Source organism: Pyrgilauda ruficollis, unplaced genomic scaffold (assembly GCF_017590135.1).
Source record: "Pyrgilauda ruficollis isolate IOZ18807 unplaced genomic scaffold, ASM1759013v1 scaffold11, whole genome shotgun sequence".
Lineage (NCBI taxonomy): Eukaryota > Metazoa > Chordata > Aves > Passeriformes > Passeridae > Pyrgilauda > Pyrgilauda ruficollis.
The window spans coordinates 10210323-10222989 of record NW_024509210.1 but is presented as its reverse complement, the minus strand read 5'-3'; the positions used below and the strand labels follow the sequence as shown (position 1 = coordinate 10222989).

General features: G+C 35.6%; 1 protein-coding gene across 1 annotated transcript in view; it reads left to right on the top strand.

The window, feature by feature from the left end:
• Window positions 1-12667, top strand: part of LRMDA (leucine rich melanocyte differentiation associated) — a 607211-nt gene that overhangs the window by 407247 nt on the left and 187297 nt on the right. The gene's annotated exons all lie outside the window — the stretch shown is intronic.

Here is a 12667-nt window from a genome sequence, read left to right as displayed (position 1 = left end):
GTCTTGTCAAGTAAGATTGTGTTTTCTCCAAGGCAGGGCCCTCGTGCTGTGCTGTGATTCTGGAATTAACTGACCTTGAATAAAAGTGTGTAGGTGTTGCTCTAATATGAATGAAGAGCAAGGTGTCTCCAGGTAATAGGCACTGCACAGTTGCTGTTAGGTATGACATCAGTAGCAATCATTTAAAAAAAAAATTAAAAAGGAGCACCAGCTATGGGAGAGTCATGCCTAATTGTTAAGCTTATAGTTGCTAAGCTATAAAAATATCACTTTTGTTTGATTTCTGTGCTCTTTTGTCCTTCTGTGCAGCTGTCCTTCAGTTTGCTAGTCTAACTCCTAGGGAAGCTAATATTCCTTGCTAGGTAGCATCAAGATGAATTTTTATGAAAGCACTTGCTTTTATTCAGCTTTGTGGATGGTGTTTTAGGGCACAGCTTCTCAAAGTTAGCTTTCTACTTTCCTGTATGCCTTCCCCTCCTCCCTGTTTCCCAAGCCTGCATCTTACTCTATGTGGTAAGCTGGTCCTTAAAGCTCTCTGAAATGGATTTAAAAAAAACCAGAAAGACGTCCCTACTTTGTTTTTAAGTATGTTATTTCTTCTTAGTGCTGAGCTGCTTTTTTGTTTTTGTTATTTTGTGTGACAGGCTGCTTGTAGATAGAACAGTTTTCCATAAGGGATTGAAATCATACATCAAATCTATTGTTTTATATGTAAGCCACTTGAGAACAATGAAAGCAGTTGCTGGAACCCAAATACCATTACAAATAGATTTATTGTAGTATGTTTTCTCCCACCTTTTTCTAGAAGTTATTACTTTAATCTTAAGAATTTATGTAAGTATGCTTGTAGCTTTTATATGCTTTATGCATTTGCTTTTGAGACTTTTTAGCTATTTAGTGGCATGGTGTTTAAAAGAAGTGTTATCAAGGAAATAATTTCAGCTTTACATCATTTTTTTTATATTTCCCTCTGAATGCTACATATAAAATAGCCAGATGGTAATATAAAAGAGTTATAGTAAATGTCATGGAAACTTATCTTCACAATGCCCTTTAGTTTGGTGTGTTCATCTCAACCTACAAACATCAAGAAGAGATAAAGATGTAATATCCCTTTGTCACAAAATTATATAAAATTTCAATGTCTTCAAATTTTAAATGCCTCTAAGAAAAAAACTTATTAGAAATATATGCCATTAAAGTCATTCCAGCATTTGTAAAAGAGAAATGCTTTTGAACTGATCTTTCCACCTCAACTAAAACAAAGCTATTTTGTATTGAAAATATTTCCCAAACTATAGTTGTGACAGACTAGATCAGATGTTCCTAAGAGAATACAGATTTTTTCTACCATTTTAATAGTGAGTCTAAATCAGATCTCAAAGGGCAGAAAGTTATTTACATATTATTGACCCAGAACTTAATACACTCAATAGACATCAACATGAAACAACATATTTCATTTACAGCAATATCTTAAATGCTTTACTCATCACACTGGGAGAACTAGAGTCTTGATAGTTTGTTTGGTTTTTTTTTTTTTTTCCCTTGTGGTTTCAGGGGATGAAAGATTGCCAGTTACTCTGCAAATTTATTTGAGTTCACTGTGTTGATAGGTGAAAAAGCTGCTGATTAGACAGCTTTTATAAAAAGTGTTGTGATTCCACAGCATTTCTCACACTTTCCCAGTCCCAATAGCCATATGTATTAAGATGGTGTCAAATGGAGTTGTTAGTGATTTTAATTTGTTTTATGTGAGTGATTGGATGAAATGTAAATGTAATATTGATAAAGCTGACAGTACAATAGAAATGTGGGGCTCTGGTTGAGTACTCAGCTGATGGCCAGAAGTACTGACAAATGGCAGGTTGTGAAATCATGCTCATCATTGTTAAGGACACAGGATTAATAAACCCCTCTGAATTGCCACCTAGAGGAGGTGCTTACATTCTTTCACATTGTGGCTTCCTACAGATGAACATGAAGTAAATATATCCATGGAAAATTAACAGTAATGATCAAATGAAGAAAAAACTCATGAAAACAAATTAAGGAGGCTAAAAAAGGCAAAATTGTAGCTGTGTTGAACTAGTCTGGTAATCAAAATGTTGTGACTGAGCAGTGAGCAGTTTCCTGCTGTCTAGAGCAGTCTTAGCGAGAGTGGCACAGAACTAATTGTTGAATTTCAGAAATGTATTTCTTGGGGGGAAAAAAGTGGATGTATTGTTGTGTGGCATCAGCAGCATCTCAGTTTTGGAGTTAAATAACCCTCTTGAAATCTATGATGGTGAAAATCTTGAAATCTATGTTTTAGTTAACATTTAGAAATAAGTGAAGTCCAGTTTCACGCCAACCTTACAGCCCAGTTTCACTACTTTTTCCCTTAAACCTTTGTCTTTAAATACTAAGCTTTCCGTGGCATTTCTACCTTAAATATCTTCCTTAATATTGCTGATAAGGTGTTATTTCTGTCTGAAGAAACCTGCAGGTAATATCAGCCTATTTACAATGTGCTTTGGAAGTAAGGAAAGATAAAACTCCCCACTTTTGGCCCAGTGTCTTTACTGGTCAAGATGTGAAGAAGCAGCAGGTGTGTAATGCTTCATCACTATTGGTTTTGTGCATGTTTTCTCTCAAGACCATCAAAACAGACACAAGGATATTATAATAGATCTTCTACTGAAAGATTGGATTGCTGAAGTCAGACCTTGGCATGGGTGTGAATCAATGGATTTCTGTTTAGTTAACCCTGATACAGCTTTTTTGGCTTTAATCCTTTACAAGGAAGTTTTCATACATACCTTCGCTCTCCTTGGGAGTCTGTACTTGTGTGATAAGTGTTATATCTGTAATTTTACAGAAATGTTACTGATTCTTTTTGGCTTTGCATTTTAAAAGTTCCTTTTTCATGGTTTTTGTTTGTTTGTGGTTTGGTTTTTGTTTGTTTGGTTTTGGGGTTTTTGTTGTTGTTGATTTGTTTTATTTTTTCAATAAGAAATAGCTGTAGGCTAAGAAAAAACAGCACATAGGCTTGTTGTGTAGAGAAAGGGAGGAGTTGTCTTTCCTCTTTTCTTCTTAATCCCCTAGAAAATAGTGGACACAGAACTTTGGAACCTAAGCTCCCATTTGTTTTTCAATATACAACAGAATTTGAAATTTAGTTTTGACTTCCTGGTGAAGAACCTCAATTAGTTGCCCTGTGATGATAGAATATTCCTTAAAAAAAAGAAGATGTGGCTGTAGAGGCAAATGGCTTATTACTTTTATATAGGTTTGAAGAACAATTTAAAAAAAAAAGGAAAATGAAGTCTGATAGAATGAAGCATGAGAAAAATGAGCATGCAAACAGCGTTTTCTGTTTTCTTTTATTGCAACTATGAATAAATATGTATTCAAATTACCATTTCCTGTTAACTGGTCAAGAGATATATTTTACTTTTTCAAGAAAATTTGGATTGAGCATAGGTTCTTTTAGCATGATCACTTCCCTCAAAGCAGCTCTGTATTTGTCAGCATAGTAGTTCTTTCATTTAGTTCTTTAAGTCTCTGTAGCTTCTCCTTTAGAGAGTTGCAGAACCCAACATCCTGAAACCATTGTCTCTTTATTGTGATGCATGCAAATAGAGCAGTTTTAACTTTCCAATCTAAAGTATAAAAAAATTGGATTGCACATTTGAAGTAGAATGAAAGTGATGCATAGAGAAGTAGATCATTTTATAGCCTGCTGTTCTATTTTATGGAATGATAAATAATGATGTAAAGTATGTTTTCCTTTGCATGTTTAAATTGCTCAGTGTACATAACTGAATTTAAAATAAATTCAGAGATGGCTGCTCAGCCTTGCTAAAGTACTTGGAGAACTGCTTTATTCTTAGTGTCTTTTCTAATAAATAAGTTGCTATGAATAGAACTTCTTGTTTAGATCTTAAATTTTAACAGGACTTTGGCAGATTTAGATGTCATCTGGACACTGGAAGGGTCTATACTGTCCCTCTTTGCCTGCTGTTTCAAGTGACTGATATCTCACTCCTATCCCCCAGCCATTTTATATCACTTCCTTTCAGGAGCCAGCTATGCTGCATGAACTGACAGACTAATTTCTTTATGTATATACACTTGTACTTGGTCTGGCTGGGTTGGAGTTAGGGCTTAGTGTTGGGGGTTTTTTGATTTGTGACTGAAGCAGTGTTGATAGCACACCAATAATTTGGCTGTGCCTGAACAGTGCTTGCACAGCACCAAGGCTTTCTCTCTTTGCCAGACAAACAGGCTGGGAGTGGGCAGGGCATTGAAAGGGACATAGGTGGAACTACACTTTAAAATTAAATCTGTACCATCAATTAATCTAGTTAATCTGCAGAATTCCTCCTGACTTGTGCACTTTGTTTCAGCATGTGATGTTAGTTCAAATTAAATATTTTTTAAGTCATGTTTGCTTTGCAGATAATGCATCAGAAAAAAAGGAGAGGCAACTTCAGTGGTTTTATTTTTGTTCAAGGACCTTGCCTTGTATTACCTTACTACTTTGCCTTCGTCTCTTTTTTTCTCTCGTTGTGGTGACTCAAGTTGGCACAAATTGCTTTTTTTTTGTGGTTAGCAAACTGAAAATGGAGGTTATAGGTCAATAGAGACTGTCAAATGATTACTAAATAAACAAATTTCTTTGCACTTTTTGTGTTATTTTCAACTACTTTCTCATAAAATATAAGCCTTTTGAAGTTGGGAATGGATGCTTGGATTCATTCTTTGATACTAATATTGCCTAGCTGTTTTAAGGAGGGCATTATTTGGTTTATCCATGTGTGTACACACATATATATGATTGTGTTGTGATAGAGTAAATTAGTAGCAACATTCTTTGAGCATTTAGAAACAACCCAGCTCCCTTCACTGGACACAGTGACTCTCTCAAGAGATCTTTTAACCCTTGTGACTTGCTGTTTGTGAGATGCATGCCTTAGTTAACAAGAATAAATGCATGTGGCCAAGAAACAGTTTCAGTTGTTCCAGAGATCTGAGTGCTTGACAGTGTAGATGTGGCCTAAATGTCTTGGTTTTCACTTTATTTTATTTGCTCTTAGACTGTGTGTCATGCTTGGTTATCATTTTCAAAGCTTCAGTTGTGGGAGAGTGATGGGGGTGTGAGAATGATGTCACAGCATGACAAATCCAGAGAGGCTTTTCCAGTGGTTACTTGTTTAAGTACATCTCACCCACTGGCACAGATGTAGACTGGATGGCCTCATGTGTCTGCTTTGCCTCTGCCTTCTGTGATTCTGTGAGTGATAGGGCACGACAGGAAACCAACAGGAGGTTATTGACAGCTGCAGAAAGACAAGGCACTGAGCATACCTGCACATCCTAGGTGGGGATGTACGGGTGCATGCCGCACTTCCCCGTAGAGATCACACTGGAACACTGTGACATGACTTATTTCCCTCCTCCTGCTGGTTCCCCAGGAAAATATGACTATTGAAGCTGATGCCTTTTAGTTACTCAGATGATCAGTTTTCATTGCATTCCTAAAGCAAAAACAATGTGTTGACGTGAACTGATACTGAACACTTTCTTATGTTGTCTCTCGCCTCTTAGGACATTTGGAGAAGAACCCTAAACTCTCCCTCCCCCAGCTCCCACATTTCAAATTTTATAGGCATTGTACACTAAAATAAGATCTGCCCAGCTTTGATATTCAGTCAAAACTGGGCTAAGAATTTGAAACTTGTTAGACTCAGACTAAAATTGTACAGTTGCTGCTACATAACACTCTCTGTATTTCAAATTTCATACCAAGAGGTTTTAGCTAATAGATATGATCCATCGAGAGCTTTCAAAGGAATCTACAGCAGTTAGACTTATTAATGTTTGATTGGAAATCTGGCTTGTAATTGTGATTATTTCTAAAAATATTTCATAGTAAAAAAAATTAGTGTTTTAACTGTCAAAAATGCTATTACATTATTTTCTTGGAAATAACTTAAAAAAACATGTTGAAACTCAGGAGAATTTGGGCATACCAAGGGAGAGTTCTCTTTAGTGTTTTTTGAATGCCATTGGTAAATTAAAAAAATCCTTGCATTGTATAAACTGCTCCAGATAACAGCAGGATACAAATTGCCCTTTTAACTCTGGATTGCCTTATTTGTTGAAAATGTGCGATACTTCTCAAGAAACAGAGTTTCAGTTCATGTGAATGGAGTTTGAAGCAAAGTTTTCCGTTGTGACTTGGGAGGTATGCAGTTGATGGATAAAGACATTGTTGAGATGGCAAATATTTGATGGAAGTGAAAGCAGAAGCCTGAACAAGTTTGTTCTCACAGAGGAAAATGAGGGCTTGTAGCAGAAAACGTGGAATGCCTTCTGTGCATGATCTCACCTTAAGGTTTGAGGATGCTCTATTTTCAGGTCATTAAGCAATTTATTAAAAGGGGTTTTCTTTGCTGATATAAAGGTATCACTTTTGTGTGTGTGTTGCAGTACATTAGGGAGAAAAAATTAAGTGATACAGAGTGGCTTTCTTCTCCACCTTATTTTCTTAGAAATTGCAGTGAAGCATACAAAAAAAGCTTTGTAGCAGAGGATGGATGAAAGGACAGCATAGTATGGAGAAAAAAGCATGGACAGGAAGCTTTTTTGTGTATCAGTGCTGATTTGGAAGAATAAGAATACCTTTACTTAACATGTAAATTTCAGTTAAAAAAGCTCTGTAGAACAGTGATTTATCTAATAAATAAGTTATATATCAGTATGGAAAGATTAAAGAATTTCTATGTACATTTCAGGGATATGCAATATTGAATCCATAGCAACAAAGAAGAGGAAGCTTTTATGTTTGTTTGTCAGTAACAACAAAATATTTGCATGCTGTATTGGATAGTTAGAAGTTCTGGCTACACGTGGGACCATTATTTATGGAGTTGTGCACTTATGACATAAGCTGGAGAAAAAGTTCTTTATCTTACTATGGTGCTTGTTCATGTGTTGCAGAGTTTTTATTTTTATGCTTTGTTTTTAACATGAATTTATTTATTAGAGGTTTATTGGAATTGTTGAATACATTGGGCAGGTGACGAAAGGAAATAGACTGGGAAAACTACTACTTTTGTTTGAAAAAAAAATTAAAAAACTCTACAAATCTTTACTTAACAAAAGAAAAGGTAAGATAACTCAAATTAAAATATATATTTAAATTGTCCATATTAAATCCGACTTGAAAATGGCCTAAGCAGTAATGGTGCTGGACTATATTGTGTTTGTCAACTTTATTGCAGAGCTTTTGAATCAGAAATTGTAGTCATTTATAGAGGATATCAGGTATCTGTAGTAACTGGGAATGCTCATTAGCTCATTTAAAAGGAATAAAGTGAGTATAATTTGCTTTAAATTTAAAAGCCTTCACAATTTTTTAAATCTGAAACACGTCTGTCTAAACTGTAGCCATTGGAAGGGAAGGATAAGGCCTGTCAAGCTACTTCTCCTGTGTTAGTGCTTCATCTGCTTTGTTTGACATCTCTAAACAACTCTTTAAAAATGTCGATTTTGGCATGCTCCACAAAGGAGGACTGAAGGGTGTTGTTTAAGTTATTTGGACCTTCTCTGTTTTTCTTTCTGTGGCACAAAAATGTGCATTTTTGTCTATGCCTTTCCCCCCAACAAATGTGTGTTTTAGCCTCAAATGACCCTGGCATCTTAACATGTCAGAGTGTTAATAAAGCACTGAGGCTGTCATAATGTGGGGTTAAATAAAGTCTTCATGAGCTGTCTATTAAGCTGATTTTTTGTTTGTCACTTTCTGTAGTTTCTTTATGGATGCAGCTTGTCTTGGTTTGTGGGCAGCCAAGCAAACGGGCTTTGTCTTTGTTCACTGCTCTGTTTAATTCTCCCCCTCATTCATTAATCATCCCTTTGACTATTTATACCAGTGGCAAGTATAGCTAACACACTTAACGTTTTCTTTTGTCTCAGTGGCACTCTTTGTGCAGGCCAGAGGAGGGCTAATTATTAACTGTAAAGTGACATTAAAAACCCGTAGATAAGCATACAAATGCTGCATCCACTGAAATGCAGGGTGGGTTTTTTTGGGTTTTTTTTTTTTTTTTTTTTTTTTTTTTTTAAACGTTCAAGTGCTTGTGGCCAAATGAGTTTTTCTTGCTCTGTATAGCTGGGAGTACACAGTAGCAGTGCCAATGTCTAGATAATTAATGAAGAAGCTCTGTTAAACCCAGAGAGTCTGCCAGTGTCAGGATTTTTAGTTTCATCTCTGGACAGCTTAGTTGGGTAGTTTGTACCTTATCAGGCAGAACCAGGGATTTAAATTGCTGCTATTTAGTTGGAGGCAGTTCCTCTTCTCTTTAAAGGTCCCATCCCTGTGTGTATTAGTATTCTGTGTACACAAGTCTAGGAATGTGTTTTTTGTTTTGACTTCTTATGTTGTGAAAGATTTTAGCATTTTCTTTCTGGCTTCCTTCTACTTATGAGGTTGTCTTGAAATTATAACTTTGGGGTTTTTTGAAACACTGACAGTGCTCACACCTTTCTTGCTTACTCAAATTCTTTCTGACCCTCTTCCTTCTCACTCATGATTTAATGATATCAGCACTACAATTCTGGAAAGACTTCTTTGAAAAGATAATATTTAGAAAAGGCATGTGTTCTAGTTCTTTGGAGGTTATCTAGATATCACAGGATGTTTTGGTTTTTTGTTTTTTTTTTTACTGTAGTGTCTGCCTCATTCTGCCCCTTGCCATAGGTTTGAAACCAGATTATTTTGTTTTTCTGTACCTTGAAAATTAAGTGCTGCTCTGTGAGGTGGGTTCAGAGAGAATACTGCAGCATTTAAGTAGTGTTGCAATCAGCTGCTAACTTGTAAGTATAAGTGACTTTTCCTTTGACTGATGTTGCAACCAGAGACATGTTCATAATTCATAATAACCCTGAATCTAAGACATGGGTGAGGCCTGAAGCTGGAGCTGCAGCTAATCCTGTCAATAAGTGAAACAGTTTGGTCCAGCAGTGATCCACTGAACACAGTTTGAGCATTTCTGCCCTGTGTCATAGCTGACATTTTTCTGCCTCTCAGCATGACCAAAAATCCTACTGAGCAGAACATAAAACATAATATCCACTGAGATAGTTCTCTGATAACAGAGCTGGGAAGAGGTTATGCTCTCTTATTCAAGCCTGTGTATAAGTGAATGAGCCTATTACTTCACTCTGTTGTTATTGCCAAATGGAACGTCTTTCCAGAAATTTCAAACAAGCAATAATGTTGTGAGGGTGTCACAGGGCAGTCAGCTTTTAGCTAGCTTAGGCAGATTGCAGCTGAAACAGGGGATCAATAGTTGCAGATTGCTTTCTGGATGTTTCAGTTAGGAAATTGATATGTTGATTACAGAGAATCCCTACTTGAGATGTAATTGAGAGTGGTGGGAAAATCTTGTTTAAAAAAAGTGTGGTGATACAGTAGACTGTGTTGCATAAATACCTTTGTATTTTTTTTCTGTGCTGTGTAACTGAAGAGGTTTTTTAAAATTTAAAAAAGAACCACTTCGTAATGTTCGAGTTTTTTTGGTTTTTGTTTTTAGGAACAAAGAACTTCTGTAGCTCACACTTTTCTTGCTTTAACATGCACTAGGTTCAACTCTCTCATATTCTGCAATATAAGTCAGTGTGAATGAGTTTTGCCATGGTATTATGGAAGAATATTTACTTTTTCAGAGTAAACTTCCAGTACTTTAATTCTTATTTTTCCAGACTGAATGTTCATATGTTTCATAACTATTTTTTGCAGTAAGATCCTGAAAATATGAATTCTTCGTAAATACAAATGCTTTCCTGGCGTGATGAATCAAATTGGTCTTCAGGTAGATAAGTCTCTCTCCTGCTACAACAAAGCAAAGTTTATTGACTTTTCATTAAGGTTTTGAGTGTGTAGTTTATACAAGACTGGGCCTTTCTTTCAGGTAGACTGTCAGCAGCCCAATAACTAAAGCGAGGTTAGTAACTTGAATATTGTAATATGCTAAAAGTAAGAGATAAAAATCTCTGCAGAAAGAGAAGTAAGCATAATTAATTCCTCTATCCTGAACAAAAAAGTCTGCAGTACCTCAACCTATGGCATGCACAGGCAATCTCTTAGATGAGATCATACCAGCTTTGTGGTACTTGGTTCATTAACAGAGACCTCTTACTTTTTTTTTTTTTTTCTGGAAGATGTTTGTTGACCATAACCTTATGGAAGTATACAGAATTGTAACAGCTAGAAGACACTGAAATGCTGCTAGACTTGTGGCATCATGAGATACTGGGATTTAGTTGTTGGAATGTTTATGTGATCAAATGCAGATTTGATCTTCTCAGATGGAGGAAAGCTGTAATGATATAAAAGATGAAAATAACTGTAATCATGGAGTTGAAGGAGCAGTAGGTGATACAGAGTTTTGTTTTTGTATCATTGCTCTATCTTTCTGACATCTCTGCAAGTTTGTGTTTTAGTCAAGGCAGACGAAGTCTGTATTCACAGATTTATTATGTGTATTCGTTTAAATGTGCAATGCAGTTATAGATCCCTTCATTTCTTATATACTTCATTTTCTTAGTTGTGTTTATTGCATCAACACCACTACACAATGTTGGCATTTCTGTACACTAAGAAAGCTGTCTTGAGAGAGATGAGTCCATAACTCAAGTTACATCACACTGAATACTCAGTGCTGTGGTGAATACCTTTTTAAAAAAATGAAATCATTCTAATATGTCACCTTTTTCCTGAAGTGTTTCTCTCACAGAGAACATTCTTCATGTTAAAATTATTTGTGATGTGTTTTTAAAAAATAAATAACAATGATTTGCACAATGTCAGCAGATGCACCCTGGACATCCCCTGGCATAATCAAGTGTCAACTCTTGTGACCCAAGGGTGACAGTTTTGATCAGTTTTGCTTTACAGTTCTTTCATCCCATGGAAGTGTGAGGCAACACTTATGATTACCCAAGGGTTACCAGATTACAGCTACATGCACACACATGTACACGCAGAATATTTAAAATAATTGCAAAGTGCCATGATTAGAGTTTCATAGATTTTTGTCAGAGGTTAATACTAATTTTTCATTGGAGTGGTGTTTTTTCATGTCTGACTCAAAAACTCCAGATAGTCTGGTGTTCAGGAACTGTGTTGGAAAGCTAGGGGAATTGTTTCCAGTTCACATTTCTGCCTTTGACCTGTTATGTAGCCTTGGGCAAATAATTTAATCACTGTCTAGATCTGTTTCCTTTCTTCTTTTTTTTTTTTTTCCTTTGCTCAGCTCATAAGTTTCAAAACCATTTTCTAAACCTTAATATGAGAAAACAATAAATTTATAGAAGATGTTTTAGCTTCCCAGTTGCAATATTATAAATATTGCAGAGAGTTGATAAATTTAAATAGTTGTAAAGCCATTCTTTTCTGTAACTATTTTTTTGTAATACTTACTGAGATCAAAAATAGAAACTGTTAATTTTTCTTTGATGCTTTGTCACTAAAAAGGTATAGTTAAAAGTTTTTGTCTTAAAGACACTAGGCTGGACTGGATTATCAAGGAAATGGAGTTTCATCTTTCAGTCTTGAGAAACTGTTGAGATGGAAACACACATGTATAAGATAAGGGGAAAAAACCAAGGAAAATAAAGACACTTCTCAAATGTTTGATTCCAGACAGAGAGTATGTATGAGAAGATTAACAGGAGGCCTGTAAAAAAGAGAAAGGTTATGTCCAAGTGTTATGTATTTCCACTTAATTTCTCCGGTTTTCTCATTGTTTATTCATTTATGTTTCCTTTTCTTTGAAAAGTGTTTTTCTCTCCTGGTTCTTACTGAGTATAACCCTGCTTTACGAGGTAGGCAGATCCAAAGCACTGAGTACTTGCAGGATTATTTTCCTTCTCTGTTCAATATAATTTTCATTTACTTATTTATTTTAAGCCACTTAAAATTTGTAGAAGTGCACAGAGTGAATTCTGTCTTTGCACAAAAGTTGTCAACTGGGACTTAATGTCTTTTATAGAAAAGTAAGTCTTCACTTCATTATATTGCTTCACAATTCAGAGCCACACATCCTGTTACCTTTGCCTTTATAGTATGGAAGTTCATTTTCTTTGTCAGGCTGTTTATCCCAGTTCTCTATGAAAACAGTATGAATGGGATTGAGAACATAACAAATTTGCAGGTGACCATTTATGTCCACATTTGGGGTAAGGAAGAAAGTCATTTCAGCTTTAAGATTCCCTATTTGTTGAGCTGAGGTCACAGTGCATGCCTTTTTAAAAATTAAGAGAAGGTGAGCGGATTAGATTTTTTTACTTGTCACACACAGTTATAGTTATTCATTCCTGCTAGTTGTATAAGGGTGCTCTTGAGTTTAATTTAAACTCTTGAGTCTTGAAAAGATTAAGTCCAGAAAGCAGTTACATAACTGTCCTTGAGTTTCATTTTCTATGTTTAGTCTTGCTAATATTCTTTGTTGTTGAATAGTAATCTTTCCAGTTTTTTAAGGGTCATCATTTAGAAGGAGTCTCTGCAATTCACTCATCTGGGTTCAAGGAGGAATTACCTAGGCATTAGCATTCTCTAGTTTATGGTAATTATTCTTTCATTTCATCATTTTGTTCATGTTCAGGACAAGTGCAT